The 24,552-nt window shown below is 50.2% G+C and overlaps 1 long non-coding RNA gene across 1 annotated transcript; it reads right to left on the bottom strand.

Annotated features, from left to right (window-relative positions):
- Positions 1-6,009: 6,009 nt before the first annotated feature.
- Positions 6,010-10,400, bottom strand: LOC147573964 (uncharacterized). The gene is made up of 2 exons (XR_015243793.1): positions 7,991-10,400; positions 6,010-7,646 (listed from the first exon to the last, which is right to left on the bottom strand). It is a non-coding gene; the product is annotated as an uncharacterized LOC147573964 (long non-coding RNA).
- Between the last annotated feature and the right edge of the window lie 14,152 nt (positions 10,401-24,552).

The raw sequence follows: 24,552 nt of genomic DNA, 5'->3' as shown, positions 1-24,552 counted from the left end.
GGGCTCGGCCACCTTGACAACATTGTCCTTGCCAGACGACCGGTCCCTGCCTGCCAGCCCCACCCGAGCTGTGGCCCCAGCTCAGTAGTTTCTGAAACCCACTGCTCACAAAAAAAGGCCCTTCCGTTGGGAGCCCAGCGCCCGGAACATTAGAAGGTAGCGCGGTGACCGGCGTCATACTCAAGTGTTGTCCTGAATCGGGGAGATCCCTCATTCCAAGAGGAGCCCACCTTTCCCAAGAATTCTGGGGAATGAAGTTTTCTCCACCTTGATGCACACGCCCCACGCCTCCCGTGATGTCATCGCCTGCCCTCGGCCACCTCTCACCCAGGCGTCTCAGGGACATTTGGGCCTTTTCCTTCTGTTTGCCTGCCTCCCTCCCTCTCCGTACGTGGGAGCCACAGTCTGACCGTAATTGTGAGTGGTACTCCTACTTCTGTGCCAGCAGATCTCCACCAAGGAGAAGAAAGGGCACAGGTTTTCTTACTTCTAGAAGCCCTAGTTAAAACCAGGCCTCACGGTCTGGAAGACCTACCTGAATACCCAGAAATACCCTCCAGAAGGTTTGCCGTTCTGGCCGTGGACTTTCGTCCTTCCCTAATTAAACAGCCGCACTGGCGTGCTCGCACGGTGTGGAGGTAAACAGTTTCTTTATAATTCTACTCGTACCTTTCTAGTGTTTATGGTCCCAAAGTACGTGGTCTCATTGTGTCCTCATAGGATTTTGTGTGCCTGTTTCAAGCCCGTCCTGTAACTGGCAGTCTTTTCCCCAGTGCCACAGGCGCCCTGCTCCGTTAGCTTGTGGTTTCGTGTAAACTTCACTCTGTCCTTGACCTTCTGCTTTGCTCAGTGAGATCCTTTATACTTTCATAACCAGGCAGGCGGTACCGGTTTTGTTCGTATGTCCTTTAGGAAGTGTGTGTGTGTGTTTCATGGTTAACAACTTAATGTAATACTCTGGATCATCTGGATGGTCCATTTTTTTTTTCTTTTCTTTTAAATCACCTTGTTGCTGAGATTTCAAGGCTAGCGTTTGTGGTTGTTACCATCGTCTAAGCCTCATGTTGTGCGTGTTCTCCTGAGCGACCCCAGAGCGAAGGCAGGGCCCTAAGGTTGTTAGGCCAGGGAACTTTGAGACTCCGGAAAACGTGCGTGTGACATCGGGGAGTTCGTGGCCCACCGAAACCCGTCCTTGGACCCCGGTAGCACTTCACCTCCCCCCTGAAAGTAGACTCCCCTTGGGGAAAAGTGAACCCAGCAACCCACAATAACCTCTCCCTCATCGCAGGCCTCCGCTTTTGGGGTGAGATTGTCTAAATGAGCAGCCTGAGGGCAGCCGAGTGCAGAGGGAGCTGGAACCCAGGAAGGAGCCGCGGCAAAGCTGGTGGTCGCACAGTCACCCACCTCTTGCTGAGTGCCCGCGACTCGTGCACTGCCCCAGAGTGGGGGGATCCCGGGCAGGGGTTAAGGGCTAGGCGACTGGTGGGGACTGGAGCAATCCGGGGGCGGTCAGCACGCTGGCACCAGAGCTCCGAGGGGCTGAGGGCGATGGCTGACGGGCAGGCGAAGCCCTCCTTGAACCCCGGAGTGGGCTCTCCCCCTTCCTGCCCTGGCTGCCCCAGCTGCGTCCTCGTCCCCAGCCTGGGGCTTAGCACAAGGACCTGGCCACAACTCCAGCCTCCCCTGTGTCACCGAGGAAGGGAACATGTTTCCTTGTTTGTAACACGCCTTGCAGGCAGTGTTTTAACTGGGTGGACCCAACTTGCCGGCACCCCCACGTCTCCAAAAAGCCACCTTCTTTGCTCAGCTGCCACCTCGACTCCAGGACCACGAGGTAGGAGCCCCACCGAGCAAGGCTCCGGACCCCTGGGGGAGACCTGGACCTCTGGGGGAGCCCTGTTGCCAGGGAGTGGTGGGGTCGGGTGCCAGGCAAACTGGTCAGCTCCTGTCCAGAGACTCGGGTCTCTGTCGCATCCCAGGTGTTTATGGAGGCCGTGCCGTGGCCCGAGTTCTTTCCCACCAACATCCAGGCCCATTGACATAGTTGTTTAATAATTGTTAAATTTTAATTTAGTTGCAGTGGGAATGGATAGACCCAGGTCAGGAAGGCAGGGTTGGCTTTAGAGAGAGGACACTGTCCTCTGAGGCTGCCGCCAGGGTGGGAAGACCAGTGTGGAGGTGTGGAGGCCAGGCCTGGGGAGCTGACCAGGTGAGGCCTTATGCTAAGAAGGAGGTTGGTTATGCATCCGGGTGGGTAGGGGCTGGGACAGCTCCTGGCAGATGGCCCCAAAAATCACCAAGAAGGGAGCAAAGTGCTTCTATGCCCCTGATCTGGTTTCGTTGGGCATTCTCTTTTTTTTAATGTTTATTTATTTTGAGAGGGAGAAAGTGCACACATGTGCATGCACGCATGTGGGAGGGGCAGAGAGAGAGAATCTTAAGCAGGCTCCATGCTCAGTGCAGAGCCCTACTTGGGGCTCGATCTCACAACCACGAGATCATGACCTGAGCCGAAACCAAGAGTCAGGTGCATAACCGACTGAGCCACCCAGGTGTCCCGTGTTGGGCATTCTTTAAACTGGACTGTGGGTGGCACAGGAACGGGCTTTAGGCAGTGGGACCGTAATCCAAGTTCCCCCCACCCCCGAGTCGGGGAGCCCCAGGGGTACAGTGGATGAGAGAGAGCTGGGAGGTCTCCACTGGAGCTCGAAGATTCTGTGCAATCAGAGAAGTCCACAGTGGGCCACAACCCTACTAATGGGACGGATCTCACCTTATCATGGGACTCCCCCGTCGTAGCTCATCAGAAGCTGCACCCTGGGGAGGCCCTTTGAATATGAGCGTGGAGAAACCTCCACTTGGAGCCCCCACTGCCCGCCACATCGCAGCAGCCACAGTAGGTGGCCATCTGGGCCTCTTTGCTCTTCCTCGCCGGGGCCAGCAGACCGAAACAGCCTTTGTGCCAGCTACTTGTGTCTTGCTCCCTGCGGACAGGGCTGATGCTTGTAGTCGAGTGTATGGCATTCAGTCCAGGGCTTCCACCCAGAAGTTAATAAATGAATGGTTTCCACAAACAGGAGGCCACAAAGATGAATTCGACACTCAACTTCAGTTAACTGATGGCAGCATCATGATGCCTTTGCTGCCCTTCATTTTTCTGTGCAAACCCTTCCCCCCAAACCCCCCGCAAATGATGATGATGGCGTTAAAGGTCCATGTCACCCATCATGTCTTTTTTTAAAAAATATTTTTATTTATTTTTGAGACAGAGAGAGACAGAGCATGAGCAGGGGAGGGGCAGAGAGAGAGGGAGACACAGAATCCGAAGCAGGCTCCAGGCTCTGAGCCGTCAGCACAGAGCCTGACGCAGGGCTGGAACTCACAGACTGTGAGATCACGACAAGAGCAGAAGTCGGACGCTTAACCAACTGAGCCACCCAGGTGCCCCACCCATCATGTCTCTTTATGTGACAGGGGGACAGGTAAAAGGTCAAGCACGTGAAGCAAAAGCTCTCCTTGGCTGACGGAATTGACCCACTCTATGGTTTACTCAAGTGCAAGGTGGTCATTGGTTGCCTGAAATGCCCCTCTTCCCTGCCCTTTCACACTGGGGGAAAAAGAGCAAATCAGATATCCCATCTGTGCGATCCTCAGCGTCTTTTTTTTTTTTTTTTTAATTTTTTTTTCAACGTTTATTTATTTTTGGGACAGAGAGAGACAGAGCATGAACGGGGGAGGGTCAGAGAGAGAGGGAGACACAGCATCGGAAACAGGCTCCAGGCTCCGAGCCATCAGCCCAGAGCCTGACGCGGGGCTCGAACTCACGGACCGCGAGATCGTGACCTGGCTGAAGTCGGACGCTTAACCGACTGCGCCACCCAGGCGCCCCGGATCCTCAGCGTCTGTAATCATGGCCCGTGTTTACCTCATTCTTGTTTTCTTACGCATCATTTCCACCTCCTCAGACCCATCATTCCTTCCTGTGAGCTCTCTCACGTGTATCTGCTGTGACTCAGGACCCATCCTCATCACGGGCCTGTGCTGTCCTCAGATGTAGTCACATGCTCAGGACGGTTCTGAAAAGGAGCTCCAAAATGGCTTGTTCTTCAAAGGACTAGAATCTACCGGAAGACAAACCGTGTGCCGGGAGCCTCGCTGACAAGAGCGGTACCCGTCCGTCCTTTGAATACAGGCATTTGCTCCAGCTCCTGCTCTCTGTCCCTCTTTTTCCTACAATGTTAGCTCAGGCTCCTCAGGAGGTCTTTCGTCCTTTTTTCTCTGTCACATGGACCCATTTGTGAGCTAGAAATAAACTCCAGTCAGGCAAAGACGGGGTGTAGCACCGCAGGATGTGCAAATGAGTCGGCGAGAAAGTAGCCATCTGTCCTCAGTGCCACCATGGCCGATGCCGCCAGTCTGTGAAGACCCTGACCACACGTGGCAGCCTCTTCAGAATTCCCCATGGGCTGGGTTGTCTTGTTATCCCTTGATTTTCAGTGTCCTCGTCCATAAAGTGGGAAAAGTATCTGCTTCGTAAGGTCGTGGGAGGAGAATATATAACCGTATGTCTGGAAACCCATTGCATGGTATCTTGTAGGAGCCAAATAAATGCAGTTTCTTCTTCTCCTTTACCCATTTTCCTTGTCTTTGGATTCCCCCCCCCCCCCATGATGCTTTGTCACAGGCATTGGAGTTCAAAGAGAATACAAATTACACCTTAACCTCTGCACTCTACTAATTTTTATTTGCTGTGTTTTATCTTAAATGTACATTATTCCATCCACCTTGAAGCTGCTAAGTAGCCCTTGTGAATTGACATGGGGTCTAACTGTTGTTAGCACACCATTTCCTTGTCAAGTCTAACCAGTGCATTTACACTGAAGTTGTGGAATGTAATGTGTTTGAAGGTCTATCATGGAAGGCTTCTTCCCTTACAAATTGGGATCCATTGTCAAGTGCTAAGTCTTTATTTTATTTTTTTTTTAATGTTTATTCATTTTTGGGAGAGAGCGCGAGTTGGGGAGGGGCAGAGAGAGATACACACAGAATCTCAAGCGGGCTCCAGGCTCAGAGCTGTCAGCACAGAGCCCAACACAGGACTCAAATGTGGGGCTTGAATTCACAAACCACGCGTGAGATCATGACCTCAGCTGAAGTCAGATGCTTAACCGACTGAGCCACCCAGGCGCCCCAAGTGCTGAATCGTTATTTTCCCCAAAGAGTCCATACTTTTTTCTACTTAAAAACTTTAGTCCTTGTGTCTAAAATGAAATTCCATGTCTTGGCCAATTATGCCATCTGCGTATTTATTTCTGGTTTCAAACAATCCGACTTTGATTGTGCCTTGGTGTAGTTTTCTTTGCGTGTCTTCTGCTTGATGTTGGTCTATGCTTCGTGCATCCGTGGATGTAGAGTTGCCATCAGTTCTAGAAAACTCTCAGCCCCAACTGCTTCAAGTAGTCTTCTGCTTTCCTCTTTTTCCCCAGGGCTCTAACAGCACACAGGTTTGGTTGATTGAAGTCCCACAGCTCACAGATGTGCTCATCTTTTTTTTTTTTTAAGTGTTTTTATCTGTTTCATTTTGGTAGTTTCTATCCAGCATATTTTAATCTCAGACATTATATTTTAAATTCTATAATTCAGTTTACATCTTTTTTTTTTTTTTTCAGTAAGCTCTACACCACACGTGAGACTTGAACTCATGACCCTGAGATCAAGAGTTGCACGCTCCACCGAGCCAGCCGGGCGCCCCCAATTTACATCTTTCTAATGTCTTCTGTGTCTCTCTGTACAGGCTCATGTTTTCCTTTCCCTTTTGGGGCATATGGAGCACACTGTTTTTAGTGTCCTGTTTAATAGTATCATCTGCACCATTTCTGGATGTTTCTATTGATGATTTTTCCATCATTATGGGTCATACTTTCCTGTTTCTTTGTATGCCTTTAATTTTGTATTGTGCTCCACACATTGTAAATTTTATGTTGTTGGGTGTTGTTTTTTTTTAATTCCTTTATTTATTTTAACGTTTATTTATTTTTGAGAGAGAGAGAGAGAGACAGAGTGCGAGTAGGGGAGGGTCAGAGGGAGAGGGAGACACAGAATCTGAAGCAGGCTCCAGGCTCTGAGCTGTCAGCACAGAGCCTGACATGGAGCTCGAACTCACGAACTTCAAGATCATGACCTGAGCTAAAATCGGAGGCTTTCAGGCACCCAGGTGCCCCTAAATTCCTTTAAATATTTTTGAGCTTTGCACTGGGATGCAGGGAACTTACTTGGAAACAGTTTTTCTTGAGACTTGATGTTCTGCTTTGTTAGGTGGCACAGAGCAGCCTTGAAGCCCAGGGCTGAAATTTCCAAGGAGACCTGGAGACCCTTCTCAGAGTCAGCGCAAAGGGAAGAAAAAAAAGGAGGAAAAAAAAAAAAAAAAGATTGACAGCAGGACAGACATGCTTGTCGTGAAAAAAAGAACCATTTCTGAAGCCCAATTGGGACCAAACATTTACACCTTGCTTCATAGTAACCAGTTGAGATCAAGCACGGGGTTAGAATGTTGTTGGCTGCGTGTTGAATCGCCCCCATCGGTTGTGAAGGACTGTGCTACATTCAGCCTTACCCACCGAGCTCCGTATATATTTATATTGTTTTCCCTTTTGTCTGGTGGGACACCATTCTTGTTACTCTTCTGTGTAACGAAGTTTAAATGCTTGTTTGGAAAACTGTATTTAACAATTTAGAAGGCTTGATAGAAGGAATGCGTCAGTCTGAAGAGTACACATTGGATGGGAAAGAATTTCCTTCTTCTGTTTCTCCAGATTTTTCCGCCTTATTTAGCTTGAGATCTTCGCAGCTTGGTTCAAGGATTCTAGCCTCTGCGCGTTGCACGGTAGATACTGATCCAGATGATAAACCAGTGAACTACGTCAAAAGCACTCTCAATATTACGTTGGACAAAAAGTTTTGTACTTTTGACTTCACATAGCTTGTCGCCCCGTAAAAGGGTTAACAGCACAATTTTTTAAAAATAAATTAAGAAGTATTTATAGGAAAAAAAAGGTCTCATTCAAGCCTTGAGGGCAGAAGAGAGAGAGGCACACACACGAACTGCTCCGCCTGGTCCGAGAGAGTGGAGCTTGGCAGCTTCCTTGCTGCTGCCCCTCCGTTCGGCCTGAAGGCCACTGACCTGGCTCCCACGACAGACCACACGTCCGCTTCCCACCGCCGTCCTGCTTCATCAAGTCCGTTCAGTGCTCCAGCACACTTCACAGCCCCCTCTCCACCCTGGGGTGGTGTCTCCGCACGCAGGACTGGAGCTCCAGTAACTCCAGGATCTGCTCCTTGGTGGGCCTCTCGGGCCTCAGCCACTCACAGCACAGCACCCACCATGGGCTCAGGGCCTCCCCAGGACCAGGAGTCTCCTGGTGGGAGAGTCGCCTGAGGCACTGGCGGAGGATCTGAGGACCTGGAGAGTAGTTCCCTTGCAGCCTAGTCTCCAACTCTCAGGTCTCTTCCTCTTGCTTTGGCTCCACCCTCGTAATCTCCTCTTGATCCTGTGTACCCCAATGGACCAGAGTCTTAGGGGCTGTTAGTGATACGGCCATTCTAGCTCTGGAGAAGGCCCACACCAGCTGGAGACTTCCTGGGGCGCCCTGGAACAGAAGAAGAAATCATTCTGGTTCTTATCTCCCCCCCCTCCTTCCATTTCTTAAACACACACTCAGCTTCTAAAAAGCAGCAAACCCTGCAATGCTTTCTTTCCCATCCCTCCCGAAGATCCTATTCCACGAAGAGTCCCTGGCTTGGAGAGACTCGAAATCTGGTAGATGGATATGTAGAGTGTTTTCTACAATACCAGACATAGGCTGTAGAAGGAAAACAGCAGCAGAAGCAAAGGTGTTCCGGGAGCCCAAACGAAGAATCACCTTTGCTGCAAAGCCCAAGGTTCCAGAATCAGAGCCCAGAGGTGAACAGCTTTCAGTGCAAAGTAACTTGCCTGCTTTCAAGGGTTGATTCTCTCGGAGGTAGTGGAGAGGCCGCCAACAACCAGATGACTTCGCCATCTTCACTCAAATTTCCTGTAGTGGCCATAGCAAAAGTAAAATCATAATCCCGTCTACGGAATGGTCCAAACGCCCCGGATCTGCAACAGGGCCCGGTTTACAGCGCTGCTCGCAGCAAGTCGCGGTCTCAAGAAAGGCGTCCAGCGCGGAAAATCCAGCAGGTAAGAGCCGGGGCGCCACCGGAGGCCGCACAGACTCCCTCCCACCAGGGCCACTGCCCAAGGACGGGCGGGGGGGGGGGGGGCGGCTGAAGACAGCAGCCACGTGGAGGTCCCGCAGCGAGCGTCCTCGCCAGTCACCTCTTCCCCAGCCCCCGCGCACGCTTCAGTCCAGCCAGGGCAGAGTGCGCCTGCGCGGCCGCCCCTCCCAGAAGTCCCCAGGCGCGAGCGGCAGGAGGGAGCCGCCCAGCGGGGAGGCACCGTCCCGGCGTGCCCCGCGGCGCCCCGCCTCCTGGGCTCCTCCGCGCTCAGGGTACGGGCGGCAGCGCCCCAGCGGGAAACTTCTCGGTGGCCCACCCGCACCCTGCGGATCAATATAGCAGCCCCTGTGCAGGTGAAATCTGCGGGGCCAGCCTGCGGGAGTGGGGACCTCGGACTTGCTGATGGAGGAAATCCAGGATTGGAACCTGCACCCCAGCACCCGTTGTGCAGGTGCAGGCGCACAGAGCGTCCACATAGAATGCACGAGAACTGGAGCACACAGGCAGGAAGAATTCCACTGGGTCGAAAGAGGAAATCAAAAGCAAAATTACAAACTGTCTAGAAGGCACTGTAAGGAACACTCCTGGGTAAGATCTGTGGGACCCAGCAGCGCTGGAGAGCCTTAATCACCTCCCCTGTTATCAAATGCAGATACGAAACAATTTAAAATTCAGCTAAAGCAACTTTAAGAGCACAGTGAAATCAGGCCCCCCAAAATAAGCCTGAGTGAATTAATGAAGGTTAAAAACTTCAATTAAGGACATGGAAAATTAAAAAATAGTAGAAGGCAGGGGCGCCTGGGTGGCTCAGGCTACGCGCAACTTCAGCTCAGGTCATGATCTCTTGGCTGGTGAGTTTGAGCCCCCGGTCAGTCTCTGTGCGAAGAGCCTGGAGCCTGCTTCCTGTTCTGTGACTCCCTCTCTCTGACCTTCTTCCTCTACTCACACACACACACACACACACACACACACACACTCTCTCTCTCTCTCTCTCAAAAATAAACATTTTTTAAAAATTTAAAAATAGAAGGCATAAATTCATATGCTGATTCCCTGGAAAATAGTAATATATAAGCTTATTTAGAACCTGATTAAGAAATAAAAAGGATACATGATGAGGGGCACCTGGGTGGCTCAGTGGGTTAAGCCACCAACCTCGGCTCAGGTCATGATCTCGCAGTTCATGGGTTGGAGCCCGACCCTGGGCTCTGTGCTGACAGCTCAGAGCCTGGAGCCTGCTTTGGATTCTGTGTCTCCCTCTCTCTCTGCCCCTTACTCGTTCGCACTCTGTCTCTGTCTCTCTCTCTCTCAAAAATAAATACACATTAAAAAATCATTAAAAAAAAAAAGGATAGATGATGAGAAATAAAGCATAACTACAGAATTGGAAGAGAAGAAAAGAATTAGGGACCATGACATTCAGCTTTAGGGTATCCTATTTGAAAATCTATATGAACTGGATGATCTTCAAGCAAAATACAAATGATAAAAACTTGTGTGCACCACCTAAGTGGTTGTAAGACAACTGTGATTCGGGGGTGGGGGGTGATACCCCAGGAAAGTGCTACAGAAGAAGTACATTCAGATGTAACATGAAGCACTACTTTCCAGAGGAAAATGACCTTTTAAAATGGGAACCACTAAAATGTTTAACTAGAAACCAGCCACCAAGTTTAATTTGAAATAAATGGATACCTCACCCAAGCTGAATATAATTTAATGTGAGGTTTTTTTCCCCCTGCAATGTATAGTTTATAGTTCTATCTAGAGGGGAAAGAAAAGCAAGAAAACTATGTTCTTGTGGTGAATAGAGTTTTCAGTAATAAAACTGGACAATTATAAACTTGGATACTCATTCAAGCGTATCTTGAGCAAAAATATATACCTGAATCTGGGGCTGGGTTGAAGGTGAGGAAACACAAACACATAGTTCCCAGCTTTCAAGAAGCTAGAAAGCTGTGTAGTTGAGGGTATGAAGAAAATAAGAGAATATACATAGAAGGTTTGCAGCATAATACTGGCTTCCTCTGAGCTGTGGGGTTGGAGAAACAAAGGACCTGGGTATGTTGGTTCAAACAAGTCATGCTTGAACGTTTGAATTTTTATGATGAACCCCGATGTAAAAGAAAATGCCAGGAAACCAATTTGACAATAAATTTCATATATAAATAAAAAAAAAAAGAAAAAAAGAAAATGCCAAAGCGTTTCCCTTTGAAGAGCTAAGTGCCTGGCAGAACCTGTCAGACCCATTACCTGCATTTAAAGAAGCAGTTTCAGTGTTGGGGACTCTGAATGCTAGAGGGGGTCAGAACGGCCTGAGATAGTGACCTGGCCCTTAAAGGAGTCAGCACCACACAGTCGCTACCTAGGGACAGTGATTAGACCAGACCCTCTTTCCCTTGACTAATCCTGGAAATTCTTTTCTCCCTTGGCTTCCATAATGTGTGATATTCCAACCACTCTACTTTTTTACTACCTTTACCCATTTCTCCTTGTATTACCTGTAAGTGTCACGAGGCTGAGCCCCAAGTCCTCTCTGTCTGTATTGGACACATCTGTGACCTTATCACCTCTGGCTTTGGTTATCACCTTTATGTGGGATGAAGCATGAATCTGAAACTCCTATTCCTCACCCACACTTTAGTCTATACTCACGACGCAGCTCTAGTCCAGTGTCTCACTGGATGATGAGTCCAGTGGGTAAAAATGAACTCATCATTTTGTGTTTATTCCCCTTTCTTACTCTCCATTTCTGCCCCAACAGTTTTCATTGAATAAATGTCTGTCGTGATCCTCCAGCGTCAGGGCACTGTTCCAGACCCTGGGACACGCTGGTGAACAAGACGAAGTCCCTGCCCTCGTGGGGGTTTGTATTCTAGGGGTTTCTAGGCCCAGCAACATCAGCCTCACCCAGGAGCTTGGTAAAAATGCAAATTCTCAAGCACCATCCCAGACCTACTGAGTCAGAGACTGTGGAGGACTGGTCGGGCCACCTGTGCTTACCCAGCTCTCTAGGTCACTCAGGTAGGCTATGATGTGAGCAGCCGTGTCCTAATCATCTTGGACTCCCTCCCCTCTTTCCTACCTGACTCTGAAAACTGCTCTTTTGGCCCTCTCCAACCCCGTCTTAGTCCAGAACCTTCTCAGGTTTGGGTCACTGGAAAACCTCTGCATGTGTTTTCTGGCTCCAACAGATGAAGGGAATGCTGTTAGATGACACATTTTTCTCAAATCATGCTTTCGAGACGATCCCAAACCTACTGTGAATTCCTGAATCATCTATTAAAGGAAGTAATAGCTTCTTTTGGCTTACAGAGCTGCATTATACCCTAGGGCTGCAGTAACAGAGTGCCACAAATTAGGCGGCTTCAAACAGAAACTATTCTCTCTCAGTTCTGGAGGCCAGAAGTCGAAAGGAAGGCGCTGGCTGGGTGCTTCCTTCCGTGGGCTCCGACGGTAACGTTCACACCTCTGGCAGTCCTTGTGACCCCTCCACATGGCTTCTCCCTGCTTGTGTCTCTGCACATGGCCCTCTTCTTTTTTTTTTTTTTAATTTTTTTTTTAACGTTTATTTATTCTTGAGACAGAGAGAGACAGAGCATGAACGGGGGAGGGACAGAGAGAGAGGGAGACACAGAATCGGAAGCAGGCTCCAGGCTCTGAGCCATCAGCCCAGAGCCTGACGCAGGGCTCGAACTCACGGACCGCGAGATCGTGACCTGGCTGAAGTTGGACGCTTAACCGACTGAGCCACCCAGGCGCCCCGATGGCCCTCTTCTTAAAAGGACACCGGTCCTACTGAATCTGGGGCCTATTCTACTCCAGTATGTCACCATCTTAACTAATTACATCTGCAACGATCCTATTTCCAATAAGGTCACATTCCGAGCTACTGGAATGAGGACTTCAGTATATCTTTTTTTGGGGGGTGGGGTGGGGGACACAATTAATGCCTAATACCCCTCACCTAAGGGCAAACCTGAGCTCTGGTATCTTCCGGTGTTCCCATACACCGTGCTTCCCCCATGCTGTCTCTGTGCCCGGGGGCACGTCTTTCCTCCTTCCTCTCCACCTGGAGTCAAGAATGCAACTAGTTGCAAGAGGCCAGGCAGGCAGTTCATCCGAATGAGTGACGCAGTGACGCGAGCTAGGTGGTAAATGACGACGTGACACTTTGCTCTACCGTCAGGGACCCAGCGGAGATGAGTGGGGACGGGAATCTGGAAATTTCATGCTGAACCTAAAGGACCCGGACACTACTCTATTCCTGCTAAGTGCTCCGCGAAGGCATGTGGGCCCCACGTGGCCACATCTGAGTTTTCAAGAGATGCTAAAATCTAGCTCTTGTGTGAGAGGTGAAAGACATTTCCTCATTTTAAAATGCTGGCCATTGATTCAAATAAGAAACAAATGGCAGGAGCGGGGGCGGTGGGGGGGGGGGGTGTCTACAGTCCTACCTGGCCCAGGGGCCATCCTTTTCCAGCCTATTACTTACACAAATACTTCCCAAGGTCGCAGGCCCACTCAGTGAGTGACTTACCACCATGTCAGTCCTTTTAAACTCATATTCGTGTGGGCGTGCGCTAGGTGATGCTCCACAAAGACCCCACAAAGAGCCCCTGCCTGGAGAGGGACCTGGGAGACTTACACACTCAGACACACACGTGAAACAAGCTGGTACGTGCTCATGAGTCAGCACTAGCTCCACAAGCTAAACAAGACGACAAACTTAAAGATGCTGGTGGCAATTCTGGAGGGCTTCCCAGAGGAGAGGACTTTCGAAGCTACTCATAAAAGGATATGCAGACCTGTCCAAGGAAGAGGGTGGCATCACCCCGCTCCTCTGAAACCAACCCCCGCCCCGGGAGGAATATTTTAGATCGAGTAGAACATGTGTGGCCCACACAGGTCACTCCCGGGGCCCAGTCTGGTCCCCCATTGGGGCTTCGGTGACTCCAGGAGGAATCGGGTCTCGTACGAAAGCTCCCGGTCCCGCGCAGGACAGGGAGCAGGGGCGTCCTGTGCCATCGGGGTCGGTCATCGCGGGCCCGGAGGACCGGCAGTTCACAGCCCCCCGGAGGGAACTGTACCCGACCCGACGGGGACACGCGGCGGGGGCGGGTCTCGGGCGGCGCTCGCCGGGAGCCGGGGCGGGGCTCAGCCCCGCCGGCCCCAGGCCGCACCTCCGAGGGTCCGCTCCCCGCCCCGCTTCCCGGAGGGGCCCAGGCGCCAGGCCCCGGCCCTACGCACGTAGCGAGCCTCACCTCCAGGCTACCCCGCTTCCCGCTCCACCGAGGCCCCCTCCTCGGCTGCCAGGGCACAGCCCCAGCTCTTCGCGCGCCGGCGTCGCACCCTCCCAGGGGTCGTCTCTGCGCAGACTCCGCCGGCCCCGCCGCGCCCCACCTCCTGGATGCTCGCGGCGGGGCGGGGCGGAGCGGGGCGGGGCGGGGGGGGAGGGGGTAGCCTCCGCGCAGACTCGGTGAGCCCCTCCGCGCACGCGTCTCGCCCGCTCTGGGAGAGCCTCTGCGCAGACTCAGTGAGCCCCGCTGCGCCCGCTGGGTCTCGTGCGGGTTGAGACGCAAGGAGGGACGTGCGCTGCGTAGGGTCTTGCACCTGCTGATCCTCCCGGGTCCTAGACCCGTTGGCGCCCAGGCTGTGGCCCGTGGGTCCGGGTGGGCGACCCCAGCGAACAGGTTTACATATTTGTTCCGATTTTTTAGTCCCCGCCCCGCAAGACTTTGTGGCCTCATTTGTTGATGCATCCTATCTGCAATGCCCTGTCAAAGGTTTGGCGACTTGGATACACAATGATAGGGTGATGTTTTAAAGGGCAGGTTCTGAAGTGAGGCCAGACACTCAAAATCGTGATAAGGAAATGACAGATAAAATTAAATTTCCTTATAACCTGCAGTCCATTGACAAATACTTGCGATAGGCAGAGTAGGACATTTCTTCAGGAACTCCCTACTCCCATTTATTTATTTATGTTTAATTTTGAGAGAGATAGAGTGTGCGCCCGGTAGGGGCAGAGAGACAGGGAGACACAGAATCTGAAGCAGGCTCCAGGCTCTGAGCTGTCAGCACAGATCCCTACAGGGGGCTCGAACGCACAAACCTTGAGATCATGACCTGAGTTGAAATCCGGATGCTTAACTGACGGAGCTACCCAAGCGCCCCAGAAACTCCCTACTGTCTTAATGTTTTGCTGAGGGAAAAATAACCTTAGTTTGACAATAACTAGGCCTACAGTATCCTGTGTCTTTTTTTGTTTGTTTGTTTTTATTTATTTATTTTTGAGAGAGAGGGAGCGCACAAGTAGGGGAGGGGCGGGGAGGGGGGGGCAGAGGATCTGAAGCGGCCTCTGTGCTGACAGCAGAGAGCCCCATGTGGGGCTCCAACTCATGAACCGTGAGATCATGACCTGAGCTGAAGTCTGACGCTTAACTAAGCCACCTAAGCACCCCAAGAACTCTTCTTTCTGATGCCTTCTGGGCTTAACATGGTTCCCCTGTCAGCAGCGCGGATTCATCATGGAATGCATTTGTCCCACAAATATCTATGGAGTGCCCACTCCCTGCCAGGCACTGGTGATGTGATGAACGTTGAGCCAAACCCAAGGCCCTTTCATGGAACTTGAAATCACGTGGCGGAGCTATTTAAGCAATTCCACAAATATATATAAGACGAGAACGGCCATGGGTGCTGTGGAGAGTGCATACTGCCCCTACGAGCTTATAAAAGGACAGTCTGCGAAGGCTTTCTGAAATCGGGCTTTCTGGAAGGGCCGGGCTCACGAAGGACTAGGAAGTAATAAAAACCCATCGCTAACAACACAACTCGGCTCCTGGAACAGGAACAGGGGTGGACTGAGTTCGGGAAAGGCCAGGATTCAGGGATTTAAACTCTGTCATAAGGACGCCATCTCTTAATTTTGCTTTTCTCTGTGTTGACCTCATACAGTTGGTTCCCCGTGGAGAGAAGGTTCAGTGCTCAGGACCTCATGGGCCTCAATTCACAGGGAGAGGACTCTGATTGGCTCTGCGTGGGTCACATGCCCAGCCCCGGGCCAATCACTGTATCTAGCGGATGAGGCACTCTGATTGGCCAGCTTGGATTCCCGCGGGGATGCAGCAGGGAGCCGCGTTGCTAGGAGACCTCTCAGGTTGATGGCTAGAGAAGACAGGTGTCAGGTTTAGAAAAAGGAGACCGTTCCTGGGGCGGGGAAAGTAGCAGGTGTCCAGCCTGGGCCAGCGTGGGCGGACGGCCGGGTGCGCCCGCAGGCTGCACAGCCACACGCGCTCTCTTTGGCTTTATCCCAAGGGCAACAGACACCTGCTGGGGGTTAACCTGGGCGGGGTAACCTGTGAGGGTTGGGAGCCCCAACCCACTGCGACCTCCTGAGAGCCGGCCCATCCTCCTGCGAATTCTTCCCTGTGGAAGCAGATAATGAAACGATTGTTGTTTTCAGCCAGTAAATTTGGGGGTCACGTGTAATGCGGAACATGAATCATTATCGCTATCACATTTTCGGCTTCGTGCCAGTTTTCTCTGTCCTATTCTCATCTGTCAATGGCTTCGCTTGTGATTCAAGCAGTTTCCCCCGTCACTTTCATGTACTTTGTGAAATCCTTCTTTTGTTGGAAGAGTTGGCGTTTTACTTTGTGATAAATTGTCATTGTGCAGTATTTCTGTTTGACCATACTATGTTTACATCACCCGATGTAATCTTTTGAAACTGTTCATTGTCAATGCAATGATTGTAAGTTGCCTTCAAAATCTTCATAATTCACTGTGGCTCCTAATGTTCTAGAATCAGCAGCAAACATTTATTGAGCAGTTACTATGCACTGCCATTTTTTCTGCACGCTGTCTTAAAAATCTCTCGCCTTGTATGTGAGAGACAAGGCAAAATCATGAAAGGGGAGAGAAAGAAAAAGATCTTTGAATACAGAAGATAACCTATTAAGTTGCTTTAAACATTGTTTTGCCGTTGTTTTTCGTTTCCAAAAAGTCCTTTAAGTAAATGGCTCAATTTTCTGTCTGAATTACAGAATAACCCCCAAATAAAATATGGGCAAAATATTCAGTTATTTTTCCTTAACAGCAAAGGCCATTTTGCCCATATTGTGTGGACCACGAGGTGGCAGTGGTTTCTTGCCAGTGGTGATTTAACAGATCAAAACATCTTAAATACATCTTTATTTTTAGACAATAGAAAATAAACTTACTAGTTCCCAGAGAACCACATGGCTTTAGGCCATTCCTACCTTGTGGACTAAAAGTCTACCTTGTGAAATAAAAGTCCATAAAATCAAGTTAAATTTTATTTCATTATTATTTTATTATTTTATTTATTTTCAGAGAGAGAGAGGGAACCAGTGGGGGAGGACAGAGAGAGGTGGGCAGAGAATCTGAAGCGGGCTCTGTGCTGACAGCAGAGAGACTGACACGGGGCTCGAACTCACAAACTGTGGGATCATGACCTGAGGTGAAGCCGGATGCTTAACCCGCTGAACCACCAGGCACCCCTCAAGTTAAATTTTTAAAATTTTTTATTTTTAATCTTTATTTAGTTTTGAGAGAGAGAGAGCGTGAGCAGGGGAGGAGCAGAGAGGGAGACACAGAATCTGAAGCAGACTTCAGGCCCTGAGCTGTCAGCACAGAGCCCGACACGGGACTCGAACTCACAAACCGTGAGATCATGACCTGAGCCAAAGTCAGACGCTCAACCGACTGAGCCACCCAGGCGCCCCTCAAGTTAAATTTTAAAGCAAGTTGCAGAACAATAGTTATACTTCGTCCCTTTCTCCCTCACTTCCTTCCCTCCTTCCACCCACCACACGCCAACACTTGCTAAGTCACTGGAAATACCGGGGCGAGCAAGGCAGCAGCGGGCCCCCACGGATCTTGTGGCTTCTACATTTGGACAGATGCATAGACGGATCGCACTTTCTCGTTATAGTAAACAATACTGGAAAGAACATCTTTAGATACGTGCTTGAGTTTCGTTAGTGCAGTGGTTCTCAAAGCGTGGCCTGGACCCTGAAATCAAAACTATTTTCATCATAATACTAAAATGTTTTTGCCCTTACTCATGCTTACTCTCTCATAAATGGACAGTGGAGACTTCCCGAGGCTACATGGTATTAATATTGCAGTGGATTGACTGCGGAAGCAGATATGAGAATGTTTTCTATTAAGCCAGACATTAAAGAGACTTACAAAACTGTAACACAAGGAGACTCTTCTCACTAACTGCTTTTGTTTGAGGACATGTAACTATTTTAATAAAAATGTTACTTATATTAACATGGCTGGATTTATTGTTATTTTTAACGCATTAATAAATATTTTGAATCTTTCTCAGTTTTAATTTCCAATAAGGTAAATATCAATAGTTTCTGCATGAGAAAAACCTCTTTGGTGTCCTCATTTTTAAGAGTGTAACAGAGACATCGTACCAAAAGGTGCAAAAACCACTGTTCCTGGGTCTGTTTGCTGAATTGGGGTTGCCGAGTCACGTGGGTGTCCACATTTTCAATTTTGCCAGTTGGCTGCCCAATTGTTCTCCAAAGTGGATAAAACTGACTCATTTTTTAACGTTTTATTTTATTTTAGAGAGAGTGAGAGAGAGTGCAAGCAGGGGAGGGGCAGAGAGAGGAGACACAGAATCCGAAGTAGGCTCCAGGCTCTGAGCTGTCAGCAAGAGCCCGATGTGGGGCTCGAACTCACGGACCATGAGATCATGACCTGAGCTGAAGTCAGACACTTAACCTGCTAAGCCACTCAGGCGCCCCTAAAACTGAACTTTAAAAAAAAATCTTGGGGTGCCTGGGTGGCTCGGTCGGTTAAGTGTCCGACTTCGGCTCAGATCATGATCTCACGGTTTGTGGGTTTGAGTCCCGTGTCGGGCTCTGTGCTGACAGCTCAGAGCCTGGAGCCTGTTTGGGATTTGGATTCCCTCTCTTTCTGCCCCTCCTTCCCCTGCTTACTCTCTGTCTCTTTCTCTTTCTCAAACATGAATAAATGTTAAAAAAAAAAAAAAAGTTAAAAGAAATCTGTATATAAGTTTTCTTTTTTTCTGGCAAATCTCAAATTGTGAAGAATTGTGGAATTACTTTAAACTAGGACAGTGAGGGGCGCCTGGGTGGCTCATTCGGTTAAGCATCCGACTTCAGCTCAGGTCACGATCTCACGGTTCGTGGGTTCGAGCCCCGCATTGGGCTCTTTGCTGACAGCTCAGAGCCTGGGGCCTGCTTCGGATTCTGTGTCTCCCTCTCTCTCTGCCCCTCCCCCACTCATGCTCTGTCTCCCTCTGTCTCAAAAATAAATAAACATTAAAAAAATAAAATAAAAATAAACTAGGACAGTGATACAACAGAGATTTTTGATCTATGAAATATTGGTTGAATATCTTTTCTAAACAATAGTGGGAAAGGCAGGGTAGTATTTCTTTTTAATGTTCTCAGAGGAAGTTTATCTTGGTCACTGAGAATAGCATTGTGGAGAGGACATTAAATGTGTTGGGAGATTTATTTTTGTTTGGTACCTCATGGGAGGCAAAAATGTACCAGCTATGCAAATAAGGTGTTTTTTTTTTTACCATCAGGAAAATGTCATTTTTCGTAAATACCACCTTCTGCAATTTTTATTAAAACCAAAGCCATTGGTGCCTGGTTGGTTCAGTCAGCGGAGCGTGCAACTCTTGATCCCAGGGCCCTGAGTTTGAGCCCCATGTTGGGTATAGAGATTACTAAAAAATAAAACCTTAAACAAACAAACAAACAAAAACAAAAGACCAAAGCCATGTTCCACTGATAATGAATTGTGGGGAAAAAAAAAGGGGGGGGCATGATCTCACCTTTTGTGAGTTCGAGCCCCGTGTCGGGCTTTGTACTGACAGCTCAGAACCTGGGACCTGCTTCAGATTCTGTGTCTCCCTCTCTCTCTGCCCCTCCCCCTCCCCCGCTCACATGCTGTCTTTCAAAAATAAGAAAAAAAATCATTAAAAAATGGTTTTTAAACATAGAGTCATCTACTGTTAAAAAAAAAATCACATGGTCTTAGTTTATGGGTCACTTTGTAAGTGACCAAGGTCATTTTAAGCAATTTAGTGTCGTTTCCTCATTGTGGCATATTTAAATTGTTCAACTGTAGCTGATCTAAAACTTTAACTGTGCTTAATTTTGGCAGCGAGATGTGGGTAAACATAAAAACTGAGTTTTACAATCGAAGGATCAAGACGCAGCCATAGTAACTGACTGCTTCTTACAATGGTTTTGCACGCAGTGATTGGCCCACGCAGCTCTACTCAAACAAAATGTGGCCACGGTCGCGGGTTACCTGCAGGTTTATAGTGGAGGGCTTCTGCAAGCCCGGGATGAACGGAGGTGAGGTTTTATTCCGCAGCTCGGCAGAGCATTTGCACGTGCACTCAGGGAGGGCGGAAGAAATAGCGAGGGACGCAAGCCCATCACAACTCGGGACACGCGTGTGAGCTGTAAGGATACTACTGATGCAACACGCATGTCACGAACAAACGTAAACGGGTGTTTATTTGCTGTCTGGGAGATTTTCCAGCCTCCAGTGGAGCTAACCGAGGGAACTGTGTCTTCGGTGGAACCTGCGGTATTTACGGTGTCAATAGTCAGACTCCCGGCAGGTAATGGGTTCTAAGGTGGTTGAGCCAGGCGTGAATAGGTTCCAACCTGGAATTCTGTAGAGAGGGTCCTTTTCAAGGGGAAGCTAAATCAGAACTTCTGGTCTTAGCCTTTTGGATTACTGCCTTTATTTGACTCACCGTAAGCGGTACAGAACTTGGCGATTGTCTACTTCAGCTATTTATTTGATAGAAGAAAATGAGCCCTAGGAAGGATCACTTATTCATGCATTCATCTGGAAAATAACGGTGACCCCCACTCTGTGCAGACGCTGGATAATTAGGGTGAACATATAATGTATCGTCCAAACCGGGACACTTTTGAGAGTGGAGAGGGGGGTGCTAGTCATTACAAGGAGACATCGAACGAAAGCCAAAACCGTCCTGGGCATACCTGAATCTAGACTCGCCCTAAGACATAACCCTCGTCCTTGAGGGGCGCAGTACCCAATGGGAAGGAAAGATGTATAACCGGAAGGCGAGGGGAGTCATGCACTGTGAAAAGTGCGAGGGAAATGCTGAGGAAGGGTCCCCCAGCCCAGGGAGGAGAGACCTCCGAGAGAAAGCCAGGCTCCCCCTGGGTGCTAAGTTTAGGGGAGTCACAGTGCATCAGGTGGGGAAGGACGAAAAAGGGTGTTCCCAGCAGAACAAAGCCTTGGCGTCATTTTGATGCTTTGGGGGGAGGGCATTGGAGGTGCGAGAGCTGCAAATGGTTTCCCAGGGTCAGACTGTGTGACCGGGGAGACAGCGGGCACTGAAACGAGGCCTGTGGGGAGCAGGTTATCCGGGCCTTGCATGGTGTGCGAAGGTGTGTGTGGGTTATCTTGCTGAGCACAAGGGAGCCACTGAAGGATTTAAAGCAGGGCCTTGATCTAATCAACTTTGTGTTCTAGAAAGCTCACTGTGACAGCAGGTGGTGGCTGCACTGGGAGAGAAGAGGAGTCAGGCGGCTTTTGCAACAGCCAGAGGAAAGTAAGGCCAAGCGTAGGCAGCGAAGGCGGGGACGGGCCTTGCGCGGCAGAGCTGAAAGCATGTGAAGATGGGGTCCTGTTACTAAAAACCCGGAGGTCGCGCCTACATCCAAGCAGGGCTGCGGACAGGCGCTGGAAGCGAGCCGTTCGGGTGTGGACCCTTCCCTTCTCTCAGCTGGGGCGGGACCTCCGCAGCGGGGCCCACCCTGCGCACTCGCACCCCCTCTGGCGGAGAGCACCTGCTCCGCTCCCAACAGCATCAACCAATCAGTCTCTGCACCCGAGGGAGTGAGAACCTCTGATTGGCCACGCTGGGTCACATGCTCGAGCCCCGAGGCGGAAGTGGGCGTGGTGAGGCCCCGCACACGTGGCGCCCACGGAGGGCGGCGGAAGAGGCTTCTAGGCCGGCGGCCGGGCTGCGTGGTCACCACCCCTCTGGAGAGGGCCGCAGAGCGAGGTCAGGGAGCGTCCTCCTGGGTCGGGAGGGAGTCTTGGGCCGCCGAGAGCCTGAGACATTTGCTGAGAATATGGACGGAGTTGCTTTGCCTCGAAAGGGAGGCCGGCTCCAGCCTCCCTCCCTCCCTGAGCCCTGTGCCGAAAGATGCTCCCCCGTTCCCTCTCGCCTGGAAGGGCGCGGGCAGAGGGGAGGCAGCCGGCGCTGCAGACCCCGACCTGCCTGCGCTTGGGGTGGTGGCGTGGAGCTCCACGTTACTCTCTGGGCTGAAGTGCCGGCTCTACAGCGGCCTTGGCTTCGGGTGCATTTCAAGGTAATTACAAACAGCATTCCACCTTCCCCTAAACACTGCAGCGTACGGGTCCTTAAGCATAGCGGAGCGTCTGTTTACACTTTTTCTTTTGAGGTAAAATTTACTTAGATTGAAATGCAGAAATCTCTTTTTTTTTTTAAGTATATTTTTATTTTCATTTTCATTTTAGAGAATCCCAAGCCGTCTTCATGCCCAGCACAGATCCCAATACGGGGCTGGATCCCACAACCCTGGGATCATGACCCGAAATGGAAATCAAGAGCCTGATGCTCAACCAACTGAGCATCCCCACCCCCCTCCACAGGTGCCCCGAAATGCGGAAACCTTAAGTGTGCATTCCTGGAGTTTTGACAAATGCATATGCTTGTGTAATCCACACCTGGAGGCCTTTTATTACCTGAGGGTGACCAGAACAGCCAATGGGACCCGCCTGGGATTTTGCCAGAGAGGGCAGGTGAGAACTGGCCCATCGGAGTGAAACCCTCAGAGCTCGGACCAGACTAGCACTCCTTCTGTTGCCTTTACTGTTATGATCCCCATCTGACCGCCAGTCCTCTGTCCATTTTTTGTCAAAACCCCATAAGAGAAGAAAGGTGAGTGGTGGAATCTGGACACCAGCCTTTAGCCTGAATCCCCTAACACCTCTGAAATTGTAACGGAAACAAAGGCGAATACTCAACAGCGTTATTTGTGAAAGTGAGCTGGCCCCGGGGAGATTGCCTATCCAGCGGCTCTTGCCTCCTTTTTCTTGGATGGCCAAGCCCACTTCCAGCTTGGGAGGCTGAAAATGCCCAATGTTCACTCCCCGGCCGTTCCCCTAGCTGGGCACGTGCACCAATCCAGGCCAGTAAGACGTTAGGGAAAGTCTTCTGGGGCTTCTAGGAAAGATTCTCTCTCCAGTAAAAAAGAGCTACCTGGGAGGAAATGTCCCTTTCTCTCCTAACTTCAAATGTTATCATGTGAGGATGTGATGCTTGGAGCTATGGCAGCTACCTTGTCAGCATGAGTAGTAACACGAAGAGAATCAAAGAAGAGTCACCCGGTGCTCCTGAGTCTTAGACCTGCTGAATCCTGGAGTGCTTACCTCTAGACTTCTTGTGTGTGGTGACACATTCCTCATTATTGTACAGTCTGTGTTTTGCCATCTAACCATACTAACTGATACAAATGATTTGTAAAATGTGTTACTGTAACACCAGAGCATTTCCTGCAGACAATCCTGTTTGTATCATAAAGATCAGCTTGACTGTTTCAAAGAGAACTATAATCTACCCATTTCTGATAGGAACACACCATCAGCTCTCAGAGAAGTTAAGAGGGCAGAGCACAGGAGTTTCAGAATAATGATCTTCAGACTCCATATGCTCAGGATGGACACTGTCTTCTGATTTCTTCCTTTATTTATCTGTCCGTATATAGCTGATGGCTGACCTGGGGTTTCCTGTGGGACTAGAATACACAAAAAGGCCTTGTCGAATCTTACTGTATTTAATGCTATCATCCAAAATGCTAACATCTTTTTTAACCAGACTGGCAAAAATATGGCTTTATTACCCATGCCTAGGATAAACTCTCAACCTGATCATACGTGCTCAGAGAAAAACTGCTTGCTTTCGTCAAACCGACTGGTGGGCTTTCTAGTAATGTGCGATGCCCAGTACACATTTACTAAGGGCCCACTATGTGCCAGAGCTTGTGCTGGGTATTGGGAGTATAGCCGTGAGCCAGGCACGTTCCACCCCAGAGGAGCCCCAAATTAGAAGGATGGAAAAGGGGCGCCTGGGGGGCTCAGTTGAGCAGCTGACTTTGGCTCAGGTCGAGCATCCACAAAGCACCTGGGTGCTGTGCTAGGAACAGAGAAAACCCTGGGGGAAAGAGAGACCCAGTCCCTGTCCCCATGTTACTCTCGGTCTGAGGTGGGGGAGAAGGATAGGCAAACAGGTTATCCCAGGGCGCTCCTGCTGTGAGAAGAGAGCCTCAAAGAGGGCACCACACTCAAGTTTTGGGTGCTGAGGAAAGACTCTGAGCAGAGACGGGAAGGGGGAGAAGGTGGGGAGAGATGTTCTAGGCAGAGGGAAGGTTACCACAGACCAGGTCATTTCAGATGGCCCGAGGAGCAAAAGTTTGGACCGGGTGGAAGTTGTAAGGGGAAGTTGACACATCTCGTAACCCAAGTTAAGGAGTTTGGTGTTTTTCTGAGGGCAATGGGTGAAGAAGAGATTTAAACAAGAGAATGAGTGGTTAGATGTTCCCTTTAGAAAGCTGTGCAGAAAGGGGACCGGAGAGTGAGACGCCAGTGGTGGGTGTTGGGGGGGGGGGAGGTGGGCCATCAGTTCCTTCTGGGGTGTGTTGACCTTGAGGGCCTGTCGGGAGGTCATGCGGGGGTGTCCTGGGGGCAGCCAGCCTGGGACTGAGGAGAAGGCTCAGCTGGAGCCTGCCATCTGGAAGCTGTCAGAATAGAGGGACGCTGAGCCCCAGGCGTCCCGGGACGGGAAGGGCCTGAGGAAGACATGTCTAGTATCTGCTTTTAACTCTCGTCATAGATGTGGGTGGTTTTCAGAAAATTTAGAAGAGGAAGCCACACAAGTGAAACACTTCTGTGCGTGGGCTTTTTTTTTCCCCCTAGAACTTGGAGGAAAGAGTCCCCTCTGGCTTACGGAGTCCCAGAGTTCCACACGGCCGCAGTTAGGGAACCCCCGGCCTACTATAAGGTGGTGGTAACACAGGAAGCTGGACGTCCCCGTGGAATCCAGGAAGACGGAGCCCGGAGGAAGCACATGTCCCCACTGGTCCAGCAGCGGTTGAGGTGGTAAGCTTGAGCGCACCCGGTGCCCGCCGTCCATCTCTTGCAAAGGAGCTCGGTCCCAGGGTCACTCCGGGCCTTTCTGTGGTTCACGGC

Source organism: Puma concolor, chromosome E1 (genome assembly GCF_028749965.1).
Source record: "Puma concolor isolate L17-30 chromosome E1, mPumCon1.1.hap2, whole genome shotgun sequence".
NCBI lineage: Eukaryota > Metazoa > Chordata > Mammalia > Carnivora > Felidae > Puma > Puma concolor.
The sequence above is the reverse complement of the archived record's forward strand: the minus strand, read 5'-3'. Positions and strand labels throughout refer to the sequence as shown.